At 40.6% G+C, this 21,163-nt stretch overlaps 1 long non-coding RNA gene and 1 pseudogene across 5 annotated transcripts in view; both read right to left on the reverse strand.

Annotated features, from left to right (window-relative positions):
• LOC309695388 overlaps positions 1 to 21,163 on the reverse strand; it is a 215,442-nt pseudogene that overhangs the window by 45,630 nt on the left and 148,649 nt on the right. The gene's annotated exons all lie outside the window — the stretch shown is intronic.
• The window catches only part of LOC309695268, a 42,862-nt gene that overhangs the window by 18,373 nt on the left and 3,326 nt on the right, over positions 1 to 21,163 (reverse strand). The window contains exons 3-5 of one of the 4 annotated variants that reach the window (XR_014273097.1): positions 12,037 to 12,197; positions 11,877 to 11,954; positions 8,620 to 9,280 (exon numbers count right to left, since the gene is read on the reverse strand). This is a non-coding gene — a long non-coding RNA (uncharacterized lncRNA). Of the gene's footprint in view, positions 1 to 8,619; positions 11,955 to 12,036; positions 12,198 to 21,163 lie in introns of those variants that run through there. The other 3 variants (XR_014273098.1, XR_014273096.1, XR_014273099.1) reach the window with 3 other exon arrangements.

Here is a 21,163-nt window from a genome sequence, read left to right on the forward strand (position 1 = left end):
GGAGAGTTTTCTCCAAGCACGACATCCCAATGTACTTTAGATCCAGTCACAAACTCAGACAGAAACTGGTTCATCCCAAAGACAAAACTCCTGAACACAAACTTAGCAATGTGGTGTATGCTGTACAGTGTAGTGAGGAATGCTCAGACCTCTACATTAGAGAGACCAAACCGCCACTTCATAAACGCATGGCACAACATAGAAGAGCCACCTCCACGGGACAAGACTCGGCAGTCCATCTGCATCTAAGGGTCAAAGGTCACTCTTTCAAGGATGCCAATGTTCACATTTTGGACAGAGAAGACAGATGGTTTGAAAGAGGAGTAGAAGAGGCCATTTATGTCCACTGTGAGCGACCATCTTTGAACAGAGGCGGGGCTTACGGCTGTCTGCCATCTATAATCCAGTTTTGAGATCCTTCCCAGACGCCTTAACGTCCACTCACATTGTAGGCTATCTGACCTCAGGAAATCACATGATAGGGTGGTACCAGGTTTCACAATGAGCTCACCCGAAACCTTGGCTGATTGTGACCTACACCCGTTTTCACACCTTGTCTCGTGTGATAAGGTAGAGGATCATTAGGGTGTCCATTGTCCCTCTTGGGGGGATACTCCCCTAGGGTTTAAATCAGGGACTCTCCACCATTTGACCCTAGAACTAAAGGTTTTCGGATGAGAGGTGAAAAGTCTTCAAGCAACTTAAAGAAGTCCAGAGGCTTTTCTTTCCAAGCTCCTTAGACTACGATGACCTGGATGACTGAGAACCTTCACAGACACTTCTTGGGTCTCATTTCAGGGGCTCATAAGTATTTTTGTCACTGAACAGTGACAACATTTTCTCAACATGGACTTTCTGGTTTAGCAAAACTGTGTACCTACCCTTGTCTGCCAGAAGGATGATAATGTATTGACTATGTGGATGGCACAACACAGAAGAGCTAACCCGTCAGGCCAGGACTCCGAAGTCTGTATTATTTTGTTCATTCAATGATCTTGGTTCACACCAAGGATCTGGTCTCTCAACACAAACAGAGTAACATAGTGTACGCTGTTAAGTGCCAGGAGGACTGCCATGATTTATACATCGGGGAAACCAAACAACCTCTGGCTAAGAGGATGGCACAACACAGAAGAGTCAAGGAGGCCATTTACATGAAAAGGGAAAGACCATCTCTGAATCGAGGACGGGGCCTAAGGGTACATCTGTCACCATCTTACAATGCTGTGATTGCAGCCATTCCCCAACTCTCTGTGAATGGTACTCATTGGCCAATGATCAATGGTCTTTGATCAATGATCAGTGGTCTTTGGTTAGTGGTTGTGGATCAATGGACAGAAAAATTTGCATATTAATGATCAAGCATCTGACCTCCCAGCCCATTGTTCATTCGGTGGGCTAGTCTCAGTCATTATGCAAATGTCCTGTTTATAAGGTTGGGGAAACCTGCAGTCAGCTGAGACTGAAGAAGTCACCTGGATGACGAAATGTTTCTCACACTGAAAACGTCCAGATGAACAGAATGAACTGTTTGGGGTTAAGTATTGGTTACTACAATGCTAATGTGGAGCCTTCAGGTTGTGGAGAGGCAGTATATTGACTGGTAGTTCGATGCTGCTGTAAAATCCATCCATCCATCCATGTGGCCCACGCATGGGCCAGCACAAGGCCAGTTGCAGACACACTGGTGGTCCTGTGATGGCCCATGTGTGGATTACCTTTGGCAAACCTGATGTGGGCCACCAAAGGGCCGTCATTCTTTGCGGTATGTGGGGCATGTGTAAGTTGTGTGCAGCCACGGGCCAGTTGTAGACACACTGCTGGCGCAGAACAGTTTCAGCTCTGGCCATAGATATCAGCCTAATGTGTACCTTAATCAGGGCCAGAACATGCAAAACAGTGAAAAAGTAATATGACGAAACTCCGTTCAGACAGTGAATGGCCTGACTCTCATATAGTGCTTTTCTAGTCTCCCGTGCTCTATACAACATGCCACATTCAGCCAATCACACACTTTCCCTAAACTGAGTGCTTCCTAACTACATTCATACACATTCACACTCTTGACATGCAGACTAGAGGAGCCAGGGATCGAACCACTAACCTTCCGATCAGTAGGTACCTCCTGAGCTACAGTTTTGGATATAGTGTACAGTCACAAACCTGTCAAACCTGCATTTGAAACGTTGGCTATCATAGCAGTATAGTATTGCAACATGGCATTTGGGTCTTCTAACTAAAATAGGAAAATAGCAACATAAATAGTGCCATCATTGCCAGACATGGCCCACATCTGGTTGACATACACCCTGCCATGACACCGGTCAGTCAGCAGTGCAAGCTTGATGCCAGATCCAGGCCAGACCTGTTTTCTATGGTCCTGGGTCACAGACACCAAACCACAATCAGGCCAGACATGGCATGCCATCACATAGACAGTGCCATTTGTGCCAGGCCTGGCCCATATCTGGATGACATATGTCTTATCATCCCAGACGTCTGCCAGCAGTGCTGGCTTGATAACAGATCTGGGCCAGACCTCCTTGCTATGTGGGTATAGGGCAATAGGCAGGGCACACCCTGGGTAGGCGCCAGTCTCTCACAGGGCTATGGTTTTGTACCCTTGTGGGGATTCGTCATGTGCAGGTGTTACCCAGTGTGGATGAGTACCTGCTGTTACTCATCCATACTAACTTGCACTCATGTTCTGAGGCAAGATTGTGTAGTATGGGGAGCCAAGCATGAGGAACCTTGCAGCTACACTGTCCAGCTGCTAACTCTATATCTAGATAAAGATACTGTATATAGATATAGGCATAGATATAGGTGTTTTTAGAATCATTCAAAAAGTGCAAAATTGCTACAAAGCATAAGTAATTTATATTTGGCAATATTGCTTGGCCATCTAAGGGCTGTAACTCTTAGAACATACTTCATAGGGAGAAGCTCATCGTGAGCTTTGAGTAAAAAACAGATCTTACTCGAAACACCTACGGAAAAATTTAAATAGGTGTCAGTCCTGGTAGCTATTCTGTGGAGTCACCCACAGTCAACGACCCTAACATGACATCACTGAGTAAAAAAGATTTTCATTCTTTAATTAAATTGGAAATAGTTGCATTCATTTTTATCTTAAAGATTCAAACTGATGTCCATGTTAGAAAGAGACAAAGAGACAGTGGTAGTGCCCCCACCCCCATCCGCTGCTTTACTCCCGCTCTCCTTTTATTTATTTTTATCATCTGTCTTTAAATGACACATGAGGGGCTCCATTTAAATAAGGAATGAGACAATAAAAGACAAGCATCTTCAGACATGAAGCAGTGAGGAAGTATCCCAGTCAGCTGAAGATGAGAGGTTTTTTTTCTTTTGCTCTTTTGTGTGTCTGCCTCGCATCACTAATAGTACTGTTTACCAGTAAATAGTAGTGTGAAACAGCAGATGTCTAACAAGCATGAGACAAAACATACCTGGTAGACCACACGTCTAACTATCTGAGTTCAGTTCATAGTCTTGCATAGTTCAAGGGAAGGGACATCGTCTGACATTTCCACTGTTTGTCCCATAAAATAACAGATATTGGGGGTACTGCAGCTTTGGATATTGGATTTCTTTCTCAGCCCTGCTTTGGTGGACACTTCCTAATTGAAGTTATTATTGTGGGAAAAAAGGAACCTGGTAAGAAACACAGGAAATGTTACAATGCATTTAAGTGGGCCATGTTTGCAGAGTGAGAATCATCTGAATTATTCCCATCTCGTTTGTCTCACATTACAAGGAACTATTTTATGTTGTCATCCCCAGTTTTTTTTTCTGTGGATATTATCACTTTGGCAATTGTGTGAGCCACTGGAGTGAGTGATTGTTGAGTATGGCTCCTGGGTTTGTTGTTGGGGAAACAATGAATTTTATTTGATTTGATTTTTCTCCTTCAGAGAGACGCATCGAGAGGATTTTCCTCAGACCACAACTGCCCTCTGTCAGGCTCAGAGATGATATGCCCCCATGAAACAAACAAACAAACAGATCACTGCAAATGATCTTTGTGTGTGAGAAAAACACATGGCTGCACATGTTAGTGTGAGTGTCTTTTTTCCACATTGTTTGAGCCTTCTTATTTCTCTGCCTGTGCATGTGTGTGTGTGTGTGCATAAGGCTGGGGACAGATCTGTCCTCTAGCTGGCAGACACCCAGTACAGCAACAGCTGGGCCCCAGCCCGTAGACGCAGAAAGGCCCAAGCTGCAGGAGAGGTCACGGGGGCCCAAGATTTTCCCTTGGCCCCTCAAAGCACTTTTAATCTTTACTGTCAGCTGTTTCTAACACACACACACACACACACACTCTGATACATATCCATATTGATGAGCAAAAACATATTACTCGTATAAAACCCTTCATGTTGTCTTTAACACTGTTTGCATTTGATCGCCTGTATCACTGTCTGCTGTGCCTTCAAGGCTCCGCTCGCCTCGAACATGAAGAGGTCAAGTGGATCGTCGTGGGGCAAACATTTGTGTCAGTTATTGGGACATGTGGAACCACCAAGGGGTCATTTTGACTTCTTGTCATTTTAAAAATCCTCCCAGTCTGTTAAATTAAAACCCCATCATCTCATATCTCACGACTTATGGTGTGTAGGTGTGTAGGATCAAATGGAAAAAAATATTACCACCTTTACCTAAAACTGCTATACATTTACCATATACATTAATATAAAACCACTAATGCAGGCAGCCAGGTTGCCTAGCAACGATTGTTTACACTCATTGTTGTTTACTGTAACGTGAGCCAGAGCTAGCTAGATACGATTGATAAATAAATATGTAGGGAACTGTAGTTAGATAAAACATGAGCAATTACTGCCACTCTGACTCCACTCAAATGGGATTTTGAGTCGGGACAGAGTGGCATGAAGTGTGTGACCGAACGCGTGGAAAATGGGTTCCTTGCTAGTCTGAGCAGCCAGGAAGAACTAATCCGAGCAAATAAAGGGTGAAATCCAGAGCACAACAGCCAAACGGGTTCAGATCTGAGACTAAGGAGGTAAAACGCTGCAGGCTGAGGTGGAACAGCGTGAGGGACTGCAGGTTTGGTAATCGGAGGCAGATGTGGACTAAATGATAAACTCTGACTATTCTACTTTCTACAATAGTTATTTAAATTGTGACATCAGTTTTAAGATGTAGCCAATCAGTGTTTAGCCTGTTTCACAGTGAGTGCTCTGTTTTTATACTATAAGGCCAGCTCATCTGGATCCATACTGGATTTATTTTGGACCCATTTATGGAAGGTTATTTTGTCCCAGTATGATCTCATGCTTCCAAAACACCAAAGCCAAGTCTAGCTGACGGGCATATAGAAAACTCCATAAAGTCTTGCACATTAGTAATATGTTTACATTTTCTGATAAATCTTTACATGAACAATGTGGAAAGCTGACCTCATGAGTTAAATGTGAAACAGTTATTAGTAATTGAAATAAGATCTATATTCATCTATCAGTGAAGACGGATATTGGATCAAATTGAAAATTGAAGCAAACTGTTTTCTGTAAATCTCCTTTGCCAGAAATTCAATTCAAGGTCACCAGATCCAGTCCTAACTATATGATTTATCAAAAAAAAAAAGTTTAAAGCCTAATTTTAAAGTAGACAGGGTGTCTGTCTCTTTGCCTCCCATTCTACTTTTAAACACCCTCAGAGTAAAACAGCAGTCTAAGAGAGCGAAGTGGTCTAATGGGGTGATGAGGTACTATGAGCTCTTCAAGAGGGGGCCTGATTATTTAAGACCTTGTATGTGAGGAGCAGGATTTTGAATTCTGGATTTAACAGGAAGCCAAAACAGGAGAAATCTGCTCTCTTTCTAGTCCCTGTCAGGACTCTTGCTGCAGCATTTTGGATTAGCTGAAGGCTTTTCAGGGAGTTTTTAGGACTTCCTGATAATAATGAATTACAGTCGTCCAGCCTGGAAGTAATAAATGCATGAACTAGTTTTTCAGCGTCACTCTGAGACAGGATATTTCTAACTTTAGAGATGTTGCGCAAATGGAAGAAAGCAGTCTTACATATTTGTTTAATATGTGCATTGAAGGACATGTCCTGGTCAAACATGACTCCACGGTTCCTCACAGTGTTACTGGAGGCCAAGGTAATGCCATCCAGAGTAAGAATCTGGTTAGATACCATATTTCTAAGCTTTTCAGGGCCGAGTACAATAACCTCAGTTTGATCTGAATTAAGAAGCAGAAAGTTAGCGGCCATCCAGGTCTTTATGTCTTTAAGACATTCCTGCAGTTTAACTCATTGGTGTGTGTTATCTGGCTTCATGGACAGATAGAGCTGGGTGTCATCTGCATAGCAGTGTAAATGTATGCTATGTCTTCTAATGATGCTGCCTAAGGGAAGCATGTATAATGTAAACAGAATTCACAGAAATATTATTACATTCTCTATTCAAAAAAGAGTAAATTAATAATTAGGTTTAAGCATCAAATATAAAATTAGGATTCCATCTTTTAATCAAAATTCAGCTTGATAAATGATAATGAAAGAAGTAAACAATTATGTATATACATATTTTATTTATCTGAGGTATTGACAGAGATAGATGATTTTCAAGATAAATATCATGGTGACATATATCCACATCCACTGGATTCAGATGGTCTTACCTGATGCCACTGTAGTGTTTTTCTTTCTCTATTATTCACGCACATGCCCAAACCAGTGTAAATATACTGCTGATCAAACTAACACTTTTGGGGTTGATCAACTCTAAATGTATTTTTAAGGAAAATTGATATATGGTGGGTGAAATCATCACACACACGCACACAGTTATATCCTACACAAATATGACAACCCAATGTCACCTGGAGCTGTTATGCTTAGCTTTAGCCACAACAAAGAATAGTTGTATTGACTGTTCGCACACAAGGTGGAATCTCTCAATATGTCACAATCTACTTAGCTGTCCTGTATCTGCTTACAAACAGGCATTGATTGAATGATCCCAGTTTACCAAGACAAAATAGAGTAGTTCGTGCCATGAATGGCACCGAGGCATGGGCAAGAGAGAAAGACAAAGCAGTACTGTACATGCATCTTTATTAAGCATTCTGTGTTTCCTTGTGCAGTGGGGGATGGAGGACTGACAGACAACAGACAAGCAAGATAAGAAGAAAAAAAACAAACTGACGAATGCATTAATTTTCAGCTTTTAACATTTTCTTTATCTCAGATATTTCAGATAAAAACTCTGAACCTGCAGAGTCTGTCAAGTCTTCAAATGGGCAAAAATAGAAACAGAAGCCCTACAGAGAGAGAGAGAGTGTGTGTGTGTGTGTGTGTGTGTGTGTGTGTGTGTGTGTGTGTGTGTGTGCGCATGTGTGTGTGTGTGTGTGTGTGTGTGTTTGTGCGTGTGTGTGTGTGTGTGTGTGTGTGTGTGTGATTCCCAAAGGCCAGGATGGATAGCTTTAATTGTCACTGTGTGTCTCTCTGCTCATTCTTCCTTTTCCTTGAAACCAAATGAACTGCTAACATTTGTTTTGCAGAGGCGTGCTGTGAGTGGGGAAGTTGTAATTCACCAAAGGAATTGAAGAATGGCAGCAGAGTGCAGATAATAAAGCTGCAGGTGGAGTACTTTCAATCTAAGATAATTGTCATAATCAGCACTTGCAATTTGGAAGATAATAATAATAATAATAATAATAATAATAATAATAATAATAATAATAATGTGTATTGTGCTTGCCATTCTATTATTAATTGTGATTGTTTCCCCCCAGGTCATAGTTGTTGATGTAGACATAATAGTGGTGACAACTTATTAACAGCTTTGGCAGTCAGTACGTATGAGGCAAGGTACAGCTTGCATGCATGCATCTGTGCATGTGTGTGTGAGCGTGCGTGTGCACACGTATGGAGATTGGGTGGGGAGGGGTGTGGGGGTCCCTAATTTGCACATATGGAAATGCTTTTTCTCACCGCGTCGCCTTCTCTGTTGCGGCCAGATGGAATTAGAGAGTGCTCAGAAGCCGTGAAGGCAAACACATCAAAAAAAGAAAAAAAAAAAGGTAGGGGGGGCAAACAGAGGGAAGCAAGCAGGAAGAGCAAAGTTGGTCAAGACAAAGAAAGGACAAATTGCTGCTGCTTGTTTTCACCCTCCTCATCTTCTGTCTGCAAGAGCAAACTTGGAAAAGAGAAAAACAGAATTGTCCTTTCTGTTGAAAGCCGTTACAGATGCATACCTTGAGAAAATCTAAATGGAATCACTGAAGTGGGAATAAGCTCATATGTCTTTTTAAGTTCGGGGTTGGCCGGGGGCATTGTTATTTTTGTGTAACAAATAAGGTGCTCAATATTCTCTTGGCCCAAGACCAACTTTGAGCTTGAACTACATGTCTAATAACACAGTGGTAATTACACTGTGCACTGTTTTGGTCAATCAGAGAGTCCCAGAAATACTTCCAAGTCCCACTGAAGGGAAAATCCTGCTGTAAAAGGACCTTCATCTGAAGAAAGACACAAGTATATGTATGACATGTTTACTTTATTAGAATTTACTTTATTTTTTTATTGTAATTTACAGTCAAAGAATTAGCTAAAAGCAAACCAGGAGCCTCCACTGGTGGTGTACAGGATTGCTTTCACAGTGAGCTTTACAGGTGAAAGGCACTTGTGAGTTTTGTGAGAGCAAGAACCCTCTGGTGGTGGCTCAAGAGATCTCACATGGTGGAAGCTGTGTTTAAGTTCATGCAGCTGCAGTGGGTTACAGTAATGTGACCAGAGTCGTCGTTAACATGAGCAAACATTAGTTATTTAAAACGCGATGCTCACAAAGATGTCAGAGATTAACCTGCTGAATTTGAATCATAAAATCATGAATTAAATTGTTAACAGAGGATTTTTTTCAACATCCACACAAAGCTATTCATAGAGTATATGAGTGAAACACTTTTTACTATCATAATCCTGTTTTAACTGTTCAGTGTTGCAGTAGAAAAGAAGAATTTCTTGTTGCATCATCTTCCTAAATGAAATGACACAGAACAGCGATGTGTATTTATGTTCAGCCTCTCGTGGATTATGCATGAAGGTGTGCACGTGCTGGAGTGAATGTTTTATTTTTCAATGCGAGGCTGAATCAATGTGCTCCCTCTCTCTATTACAGGCTCTCTAGCCTTCTGCCTCCTTGTGGGGAGGAAAGTGTCTTCAGTCCAGCTCCATGCAGCTCCATTCACAAACTACCATCCGAGGATCCTCCTCAGGGAACAGGAACCTGTTTTGGAGTCTCAGTTAAGTAACATATTTTAGCGTCTTAACAGCCACCCAGACCTGTTTAGTGTCAGGAGGGGGGTCAGCTGTACCCCTTTCAACTGCATTTTCATCCACATCCACACCAAATAGAAATCTTAGAAGAACTGCATTTAAATAAACTTTACACAACAAGTAAGGAAATTTGTGTTTGATCAGTTATTGTACATTGTGTAAATGCCCAGCATGCTCTCATCCAGAGACATGAAATACTGCATGTACTGATACGACCTTTGGCACACCTCCATGCTCTGTCTTCAGCAATTTCTGAATTAGATAAGTGGCCCTCTATCAAAGCGTAAAGTCTTTTTCAGTTTTACTCATTGTTTTAAACTTCTCACCCACTGTTTGGATTCATCCAACAGAAACAACTTGGGTTTGGATTAGGCTGTGAAGCAGACTTTTAACTGACTGAAAAGTCTTCTTATAGACTGGTGACCTGGTTCCAGTGTACCAGTGCAAATCTTTTCCAAATTCAAGTTCAGTCCTAGTCCAAGTGGCTCCCACAGTGAAGTCCAGTCTGCATCTTACTCTGAACCTGTTGCCTATTCCACATTTTGCTCCACCCACCTCCTTCCTCCAAAACTTCAGGTAAAGTGTCCGTTTTATACCAAGTCTCAATTTTGTTTCTTTTCTCCTTTATCTAACCCCAAATGTAGTCTCTCATCCAGTCCCAGTCTTAACCACAGAGCCACATTAAGCTAAATCACAGCACCATACTTAGTTAAGCTTTGGCTACAGCTCAGTTCTGTGATCAGTGACATAATCAGTAATCATTGTTAGTCTCAGCCTCTCAGTCTAGTCACCAGATTCATTTTAGCCCCAACACTCTAACCCAGATCTCAGCCTGAGCTCAGAGTTTAGCCCAAATGTTGTCTCCTTCTTATGCTGAATCCAAGTTCTTTGCGTCTGGCCCTATAGCTCCAGTACCAGTGTCAGCACAGCCACAGCTGCTTTGTATTTGCCCCTCTATTCTACCCCAGACTTCAATTCTTCTGCCAGGGTCATAATTAACATTTCAGCAAGTGGTGGAAAAGGCCTGAAAGCCCTCCTGCCTTCAAAAATGAAAAACGGCAACACTCAAGTGCTTCAATAAATTCAGATGGTCGGGGGTGGTAATTAAACATCTGATTAACACTTTCCTCTCAGATTTTCCAAAGTTTTAATGAGGGGGTGCCTGTGCAGATGCGTGTCTGTGTGTGTGTTGAGGGTTTTCGTAGTAGATCCATATGCTCGTGTTAACCTTTCATCTTCTGCTTCCTCGTCCATTCTGGCAGACTGCTTAACGCAAAAGAAAAACAGACCCTAATGTAATCTACAACAATGCATTGGACCAAAGTTTGGAATGAGACTACACTTTATATGAACTCTTGAATGTCTAAATGAATCCAGAGCTGCTTTCTGCTTGTATTTCCCTCTCAAATTACAGAGAGGAATACCTGTGCCAAAGCCTGTCAGGGAGCTTGTCTTCATGCTAATTTGCAGTTGTGGATATTATATTTCGACACTGCTATGATGGATAGTGGGGAGCCAAATATTGCAAGTATGAGTTGTGTGCTGTCTCAGCTAAAAGTGGGTGTCACTGCAATGTGTTGTGCTACATATGTAGAGAAATATGTTTTTGCTGAGTTGACCTTTTCAAGATGAGTTTGGGGGCCACATAAACTTAAAATATATCGCTCTCACGTTGTTTTCTGCCAGTGGTTTGTTAATTACTTTTTAGAAAATGCTGTCTTTTTACGTTTTAGGTCTTATAGAGGTGAAGTTTTAGGCCATCTGTAACGTTTCTTCTACATGTTTTGTTTAAAACACTGCTGTTAAACAGCCAGGCAAACTTCACACGCCTTTTTATACCATCATACTTCTCTACTGGATCACTTAACATTGACTACTGTTGTGTAAAAGATGCACCCAAGACTTACACCATTCCACAAAGGTTGAAAGTTTTTTGTCTTCCTCCCCAAATCCCAAATTATTCACCTTATTGCATGTTTGTATCACTTTACTTATAAGAAATATAATCTTGTAAATTTTGGACTTTTTATATTTTAATTATTATTATTATTATTTTCTCTCTGCTTTGGCTATGCCAACAAGAGAACAAACAAAAAACCAAAGGAAGGAATGGTGAGGTAACAAGTCTCTGTAGCACCGCGGGGAGTTACCCCGAGCTCCCGCCTTTAATGAAGACTAATGAGAAATATCCCTCATTCTTCTGGGTCACCCACTAATGCCCTAATCACACTTCTCTTAGTTGCATTTTTATCTTTCTTTTCCAGTCAGTCAGACATAAAAGATAAGTGAGAGACACTGGTCAACCAAACGGAGGCAAAGACAAAAAAGGAAAAAGCCTGACGCGCCAATATTAAGAAAGAACTGAAAATGCAAATGAAGGAATTGAGTTGCATTAATTAAATTAGACGTATGTTTGGTAATCATAACTGGGTAAAAACTGCCAAATGAATGCTAATCACAATGTTATCTGGTCATTTTTGTCTTTGCTTTGCTTTTGTGAGAAGCAGGCAAAACCATTGTCTCCTGATTTCTTCATCTTTGCTCACCTCAGAGTTTTTCCCTGGTTGATGAGGAGTCACTGGCACCAGAGCCTTGCACCGCTCATCCTCCTCCAGCTGGCTTACCTGGAAGGTGGCATGTAAGGTTAATGGGAAATTGAGATGATAAAGTAATTAATGCGTTTGTCAGCAGTGTCTTTTTTCTTGCCTGCAGCCATCATGCAGTGTTGGGCCTTTTCTCTCCGCCTGTCTGGCTGCCCTGGTGCTGCTGAAGAGATGCTGCACTGATACCACTGTCTCACATCTGCAGTAAATCTATTGTTTTTCTTTCTTTCTTTGCATTGGCAGCATCACTTCACCTCTGATTAACTAGGGACAAAAGAAGGCTGCATCAATTCTCTGTACACGTGTGTTAACTCTGTGCTCGGAGTTTCTAAGAACCAACCAAATATCAGCACATCAGAATTTAACATTGCTGCTCCTGGAACAGCAGTAGATTATTGGTGCAGGAGACGGCTTACTGGAGAGAGATAATACAGTGGACACGGCCAACACACTAAATCTGGGAGCTGCTAAACTGTGTTACTTTGTCTCTTTCTCTGAACCAGCTGATGAACTGTTTGCTTCATGTGTATCATTATTAGATAGAAGAACATGTTTGACACTAAAATACAATGTTCATGTTTTTATTTTGAAATAAATCAAACTACTGACAGATTTTATTAGATCAAATTATGCTCACGTCTACATATTCTGTGTTTGAAACACACAAACATTGTTCTTAAAAAATATCACGTCTGCCCTCCCCTCCTTGTTTTTTATTTATCCCCAAAACAAATAAAAACTGTAAGTATGAATAAGATAAGATAACCTGTATTAGTCCCACAGGTGGGAAATTTGTTGGGTCACAGCAGAGAGTGGACAGTTCAAAGTCACAGCAAAAATAAAAGAAACAATAGAATAACATACTATATAAAAATAGAATAAAATACTATGTCGCATCGGAAAAATACACTTATCGCACCATGTACTGTATAGCATGAAATAATATACTATTTTAACAGGCCCTTGTTAACTGACAATTGTTATGACGTGGATGTGAACCTCCAACAAATTATTACTGTTCAATATTTCCTTTTAATTTGGTGAAATAACTGAAGTTACTAATAGACTGATACATTCAGAAAATAAAAATGAAAATGTGCTTCTACACCAGGGTCACTTCCATGCTTCACATATATATTATAAGCCAGCATGGAGGAAGGCGTAAGCAGCTGAGATAGAAACAGATTAATAGATGCACAAATATCCGTTCAGTATCATTTCCTCCTCCTCCTCCTTTTTTCAGTAGCAGCAATGAAAAAGGACCTCCCATGTTTGCAAGAGAATGGGAAGAGCACAGATCTGGTCTGTTGCAGGATTTTCATCCAGCAGGTCCCGCATGGTGCAGATTAATTATAAATGAATGATATGGAGTAAAGCCTCGTGGCCTGAGGGAGACGCTCCCTTCCTCTGCCATGAAATATATATGTGGCTTAACTCCTTCATTAATAACATATTTATAAACAGATTATTGATTCTTCAAATGAACTAAACTTTATTCCACGTGGGTACAGACATTATCCTTAGAACATATTTAGAGAATTAATAGAGAATGTGTAATAGCTGTGAACAGCACACAGGAATTTCTGTATTCCTATGTTATTAATTATTTATTAATATTAATTGTTGCTAGTAATGTGTTAGTTACCTTCAACCCTGTGACTGTTCTTTAAGGAGTTAAATGTACATTCAACTATGCACCAGTGTTTGGTCAGTAGCTGACATTTTTCTTTTTTTTTTTACATTTAAGACGTCCAAATGTGTAAAATGTTTAATTAAAAAAAGCAATTTGTAGTGTAGTGTAAACATATCTTTCAGTGTACGGCATTAAACACAGCTACTGCAGCTACTGCAGCGCAGAGCTTGAGAGGGTTCTCATTTTGTCCTCTCGTTATTTTTGCTAAAAAAAAAAAAAAAGAAATCACAAACATCTTAAATCCAGCAACAATAAACATTGTTCTCTTATCCATATGAATTCTTCTAGACCCAGCTAAGTTCAGCTTTGGTTCCTGCTCCGAACAGACAGAGACCAACCTACATTTAACTACAGTATATTTATTTCTTATTTTTATATCACATTTATTATTATTCTTAAACACATCTAGCCAGCTCTTAGTTATGCTATAGCAGGCTTCATGTCAACATGTGTGCAGTCATTGTTTTATCTAGGCTGTGGCTTTGTGTTAATTTCTATTTGGTCAAAATGACATGGACTATTTGGTGTTTCTAGTATTAAACGCCAAAAATAAAATCAATTTATAAAAAAACTTGATATAATGGGAAAAAAATGTGGTATCCTTTCTTCCTTCTTCCTTTTAAACGAAGGACAAAGATCCATCCCATCCCACTCAAGAAAAGCTTACCTGTAGGCTCATGTATTAGGCAAAAACACAAAAACATATGTGAAGAACAGTACAACAAAAGCTAAATAAAAATGTTATTTAAATTCAGAGAAAGACATAAAGTTCAGACAAAAAGAGTTGAGCCAACCTTCCTTTCATATCAAACATCCTTGAAAGAGTAGTTGTCAAACAGCTAACAGATCATCTGCAGAGGTTTATTTGAAGAGTTTCAGTCAGGTTTCAGAGCTCATCACAGCACAGAAACAGCTTTAGTGAAGGTTACAAATGATCTTCTTATGGCCTCTGACATTGGACTCATCTCTGTGCTTGTCCTGCTAGACCTCAGTGCAGCGTTCGATACTGTCGACCATAATATCCTATTAGAGCGATTAGAACATGCTGTAGGTATTACAGGTACTGCACTGCAGTGGTTTGTATCATATCTATCTAATAGACTCCAGTTTGTGCATGTAAATGGAGAGTCCTCTTCACACACTGAGGTTAATTATGGAGTTCCACAGGGTTCAGTGCTAGGACCAATTCTGTTTACACTATACATGCTTCCCTTAGGCCTTCCCTTAAGTTCTTGCTCATCTTATTGCTGGACTTTGTCTGTATGATCCTTATGATCTTTACCTGACAATATAAAGTTCCTTGAGGCAACTGTTGTTGTGATTTGGCTCTATATAAATAAAACTGATAACATAAAGATCAGTTTGTCTATTCTAACTGGAACTGAAATGGCTACTCTGGAAACAGAAGCTGCCTGTGGCCCATTCTCTGCATTATTATTATTAGATGACCAGCTCTAATACTTGAGCTCATTCTATCCAGTAACACTACACGAAATTCTCAATACAGCACATTATGTTCATGAGGCGTGCAACACAATGAAAACCTTTCCGTTGTTACCTTTAAATCACTCTAGATGAAAGTTAGATGGTTGTAAATGGCATATGGTGGTTATTATTTAGTGTCACAGATTAAACTTCTGAGGGATCACTCATGTGGAGCTCAAAAAGTGTTGGCAGATGTTGAAGCATAAAAAAAGAGATGATGGCGACAGAGAGAAAAGCTTACAGAGAGGGTGAGAATCTCACAGGAAAGAAAGGGAAAGGGGCAAAAGTGATGATGAAGGACATAAAGCCTGAGGGAAAGTAAAGCCTGAGGGGGAAACTGTGGGCAAGAGACCCAGACAGACAAAGAGAAAGAGAGACAGTGAAAGATAAAGAGTTATGAAACAACCAGAAATGTTGGTCTGTGTCCCAGTGGAATGTGGGAGTCACTGGTGCAGTTCTACAGAACCTGTGCTTAGCAGCGTGTTTACATTAATGAGCTAAGAGCTGCTCCAAGTCTCTAAACATATTCATATTTCATCACTGTGGAGGACATTACATCAACTAACATTCATTTAGAACATTTGGGCTCATCTTAAATCAAGGCTGTAACCTAAATGTAGCCATGGTCCTGACTGCTCTCACTGTGCCTCTGTAGAGAGATTTATGTGAGCCGTACAACTACACAGACATACATTTAGCAGAGGTGGGAAATTATGAAATACAAATATGCTTTTACTGTACTTTAAGAGAATTTATTCTTTTCCTGGAAAAAAATTTTTTACGCTAAAGAGTAAAATATGAAAGGTAATCCTGTTGGTGTATCTGTAACCACGGGTCATCGCATTAAAAGATAACCAAAGTGTTTGCTCATACGGGGTCATATGATTGTTGGGTTTTTCTCTGTATGTATTATTGTAGGATCTACCGTATGATATAAAGCACATTGAGGCGACTGTTGTTGTGATTTGGCGCTGTATAAATAAAACTGAAATGAATTGGAGGGGTTGCTGTTTTGTTCCAGCAGTTATATATGCTCAGGTATTTTTATCTTTCCCAAAAAATCCACTAACCCTAACCCACTACAACAGAGTGCATTGCAATGTGTTAATAAGAACCTATAACTAAAACATAGAATAACAAACAGAGAAAATTCAAATAAAGCAGGACTATAGCCTGAATTCTTCAAAGTGGTGAAACATTTTTCTTAACTAACTGAATCCTGATCTGTGTGTTGCTTCACTTGGAGGCAGTTAAAGTGACCAGGCGTCTGGCGGTCGGGAGGCAGTGTTTAGCACCATGTGAGAGGAACATCAAGGCCCTCAGCACTCCGTCTGTTGACCACTTGGCCATGAATCATTTTTTTTCCAAATCTGTCTCTATCACACCTCCCAGCAATGTGATACTATTATTTTTTTTATATTATATATTTTTTCAGACCTCTTTCTTTCTTGGTTTCATCAAAAAGGAACTTGCCTAATTTATGACAAATAAGAGGGTTGTGTTATTTCTTAATAAAAATATTTATGAATAATATCACCACACTGAATGCAAATCCTTGGAAACTTCAGTTAACTTTACTATAAGACAATGGATCAATAAAACCTTTAACCAGCACTACACACACACACACACACACACACACACACACACACACACTTGCAAACAAACCATGAGGAAACTAAGCATGTCCAGAGTTCATATAAATAAAGCAGCCAGAGAAGTTTCCCTTCTCTTTTTTACAGTTTGGCTAATCAACAAGTAGAACTCATTTCCAGCATTTATTTGAAGAGGCACTGGGAATGGTGGGCAGATGGCAAAGTCACCACAGATGCAATTAGAAGATATTTAGAGGTTGCCTAGTCAAACTACGGTGTGGCTCCAGACTTTTGTTTGCAGAGGAATGGGCCTTTGTAGCTCAACAGTTTCCATGATGTGTGCTAGTTCACACATCATGTACCTGAAGTACAGGGTGGGCCATTTATATGGATACATCGTAATAACATGGGAATGGTTGGTGATGTTAAAGTCCTGTTTGTGGCACATTAGTATATGTGAGGGGGCAAACTCCTCAAGATGGGTGGTGACCGTGGTGGCCATTTAGGAGTCGGCCATCTTGGATACAACTTTTGTTTTTTCAATAGGAAGAGGGCCATGTGACACATCAAACTTATTGGTAATGTCACAAGAACAACAATGGTGTGCTTGGTTTCAATATAACTTTATTCTTTCATGAGTTATTTACAAGTTTCTGACCACTTATAAAATGTGTTCAATGTGCAGCCCATTGTGTTGGATTGTCAATGCAACCCTCTTCTCCCACTCTTCACACACTGATAGCAACACTGCAGGAGAAATGCCAGCACAGGCATCCAGTATCCGTAGTTTCAGGTGCTGCACATCTCGTATCTTCACACCATAGACAATTGCCATCAGATGACCCCAAAGATAAAAGTCTAAGGGGGTCAGATCGGGAGACCTTGTGGGCCATTCAACTGGCCCACGATGACCAATCCACTTTCCAGGAAACTGTTCATCTAGGAATGCTCGGACCTGGCACCCATAATGTGGTGGTGCACCATCTTGCTGGAAAAACTCAGGGAACGTGCCAGCTTCAGTGCACAAAGAAGGAAACACATCATCATGTAGCAATTTCAAATATCCAGTGGCCTTGAGGTTTCCATTGATGAAGAATGGACCCACTATGGCAGGGCGACCGAGGCTCAGGGGGTTGGGAAGCGTATCTCTAACCGGAAGGTCGCCGGTTCGATCCCTGGGCTCCCTGTCCTGGTCGTTGTGTCCTTGGGCAAGACACTTTACTCTACCGCCTGCTGGTTTTGGCCAGAGGGGCCGATGGCGCAATATGGCAGCCTCGCTTCTGTCAGTCTGCCCCAGGGCAGCTGTGGCTACAACCGTAGCTGCCTCCACCAGTGTGTGAATGCGAGAGTGAATGAATAGTGGCATTGTAAAGCGCTTTGGGTGCCTTGAAAAGCGCTATATAAATCCAATCCATTATTATTATTATTACTATCGTTGTTCCCATATACCACACCAAACCATCACTTTTGTTGTTCCAACAGTCTTGGAGGGATCCATCCAATGTGGGTTAGTGTCAGACCAATAGCGATGGTTTTGTTTGTTAACTTCACCGTTCACATAAAAGTTTGCCTCATCACTGAACAAAATCTGCTGCGTGAACTGAGGGTCCTGTTCCAAGTTTTGTTTTGCCCATTCTGCAAATTCTGTGGCCGATCTGGGTCATCCTCGTTGAGATGCTGCAGTAGCTGGAGTTTGTAAGAGTGCCATTTGTGAGTAGCTAATATCCGCCGACGGGATGTTCGACTAATGCCACTCTCCAGTGACATGCGGCGAGTGCTACGCTGTGGGCTCTTGCTGAATGAAGCTAGGACAGCCACTGACGTTTCTTCATTAGTGACACTTTTCTTGCGTCCAAATCCAACACTGAACCAGTTTTATGAAATTTAGAAAGCAGTTTGGTAACTGTAGCACGGGAGATGGGTGGTCTCGTAGGGTGTCTTACATTGAAATCCCGGTTACTGCGTTCACCAGATATCAACAAAATTTGGATCCGCTCCTCACGTGTTAACCTCTTCGACATGTCAATGGCTGTGAACAAAGAGAAACTTGTAAATAACTCATGAAAGAATAAAGTTATATTGAAACCAAGCACACCATTGTTTTTCTTGTGACATTACCAATAAGTTTGATGTGTCACATGGCCCTCTTCCTGTTGAAAAAACAAAAGTTGTATCCAAGATGGCCGACTTCTAAATGGCCACCATGGTCACCACCCATCTTGAGGAGTTTGCCCCCTCACATATACTAATGTGCCACAAACAGGACTTTAATATCACCAACCATTCCCATTTTATTACGGTGTATCCATATAAATGGCCCACCCTGTAGTACTATGATAGCGCTTTAGCACAAAACACTGGCATTAATCTGGCTCAGAGAGAGTACTTTTTGCACAACTATGTCTGTTGGGGTGACTTGGTGGTGTAGCAGTTCGCACAGGATAAAGGGTTCCTGGTTTGAATCCTAACTGAGGTGTTTCTGTGTAAAAATTCCAGTTTCCTCCAGATATCTATGGGCTCAAATTGTGGTCATAAATATTTTGTACTTGTAAATCAGTTTTGTATGTGTAAAAATAATTTGTGCGTGCGTAAAAAAGATTTGTGTGTGGACTTAGCCAAAAAAATACGTGTGAAACTCTGCACTCAAGTTCCAAGTTCCAAGTACGAATTTTGACCCTGTTTTTCTTCCTTTCATCTGAATGGCCAATGTCATGTCAATCACAAATGACAGTCTTCACTAGTGGGGATAGTTACAAAGCTTTCTTCGTTATGAATGAGCATAAATGTTTTTATTGAATATTTGAGGAACCAGCAGAAAAACCAGAAACTCTTGTAGAGGACATAAAGTCAGGGATAGAAACGACAGGGAGCAGGTGCATCTAGTACAGGTAGAGCTGCTGCAAAAACAGCAGCCAGTGCAACAAATTCTGGATCCTTGGCTTTTACTTAGCAGTTAGCATTAGCAGCACATGCTGCGTCCGATGTGAAAGGACCTCTATTGACATGACATTGGCCAATCAGATGAAAGGAAGAAAAACAGGGTCAAAATTCGTTCTTGTAACTTGAAACTTGAGTGCAGAGTTTCACACGTATTTTTTTTGGCTAAGTCCACACAAAAAACTTTTTTACACACACACAAATAATTTTTACACATACAAATCCTGATTTACAAGTACAAAATATTTATGGCCAAAATTTGAGTCCATAGATATCCCCCTTGACAACTGACTATGACTAGAGAAGGGCTTCATAAATGGCAGCCCATTTTACACTGAAAAACTACAGTCCTTTTCTCCCCAGTTACAGCATTTATTGTCCAGTGAGCTGGTTTTTTCAGATTTCAGATTTTTCTGATTGCATGTTTTCCTAGTAGTTCATAGCAGTCAACTCTACCATTGAATGTTATCCTTAGCAGGGCAGGATAGACTATACAGATGTCTGTAGTTTGAGTTTGTTTTTAATGCAAATGTATTGTTCCTGTATAAAACATATTGTGAGCTGATGCAAACTAATCAAAACCTTTGCTCATGGTTACAATTCTTGAACAGACAAAAGCTCTTGCTGCCTGCAGTAATTCAGTGGAGTGCAGTGTGAAATTACTGTGAAAGCTAAAGCCTAAAGATTGTCACCCCCACAAAGCTTTACCATTTGAAAATACATATTTCAGAGATATGAAATTGCCATCAGTAAAATCCTTGACCTTTCTGTTTCCATTATTGGTCAATGACACATTCTCAATCACGAGTATTTTTCCAATGAATGAAATCTGATATGTCAGAAAAAACATGAGCTTTTTGTCTTTGTCACCCAATCGATAAACTAGCAAAAAGTTTTCAAGTATAATTTTCTCTTGGCTGAAACTCAACATCCTGAAGGGTGTTCCAGATGGTGCAGAAAATCCTCCAGGCTTGTTTAAAGCATAATCAGGCCTTTCAGAAGTGTTAAGGACATGAAAGCCCTTAGGGACCACCAGCAAAGCTTTGTTATTTTAGTCATGTCATATGTCTGCCTCACTTTACAGGTCAAAAGAAAATCCAAAGGAAAATCTTGTTAGTAGACACCAGTCAAATCCAAACAATAAATGAGGGCAGGTGACATTTTGTCATCTACGTAGTGCTGAGGTCCCCTCAGGGGGCTAATGAGTGCCATCATTTTAGTGATCAATAAATCATGGCTTATTGATTTCTTGCCTGTCCCCTCCTAAGTTGGCTTCTGTTCAGGTGGGGAGGGTGGGGGTGTGGGGGGTGGCAGCATGGATGGAGAAGATTTGTTGGGGGGGCAAATACACGAGTAAAGAAAAAAGGGGGAAGGACAACCCATATCTCAGGGCAGATCTTTTTAACACTCTCTCTATTATATTTTTTTCAAACTAAGCACCAATCCATTTGTGTTCTTAAGATGAAACAAAAACTGTATTTTGGATGTTTTCATCTAAAGCATAAAAACAATAAATATAT

This window comes from Aulonocara stuartgranti (assembly GCF_965226115.1).
Source record: "Aulonocara stuartgranti genome assembly, chromosome: 19".
Taxonomy (NCBI): Eukaryota; Metazoa; Chordata; class Actinopteri; order Cichliformes; family Cichlidae; genus Aulonocara; species Aulonocara stuartgranti.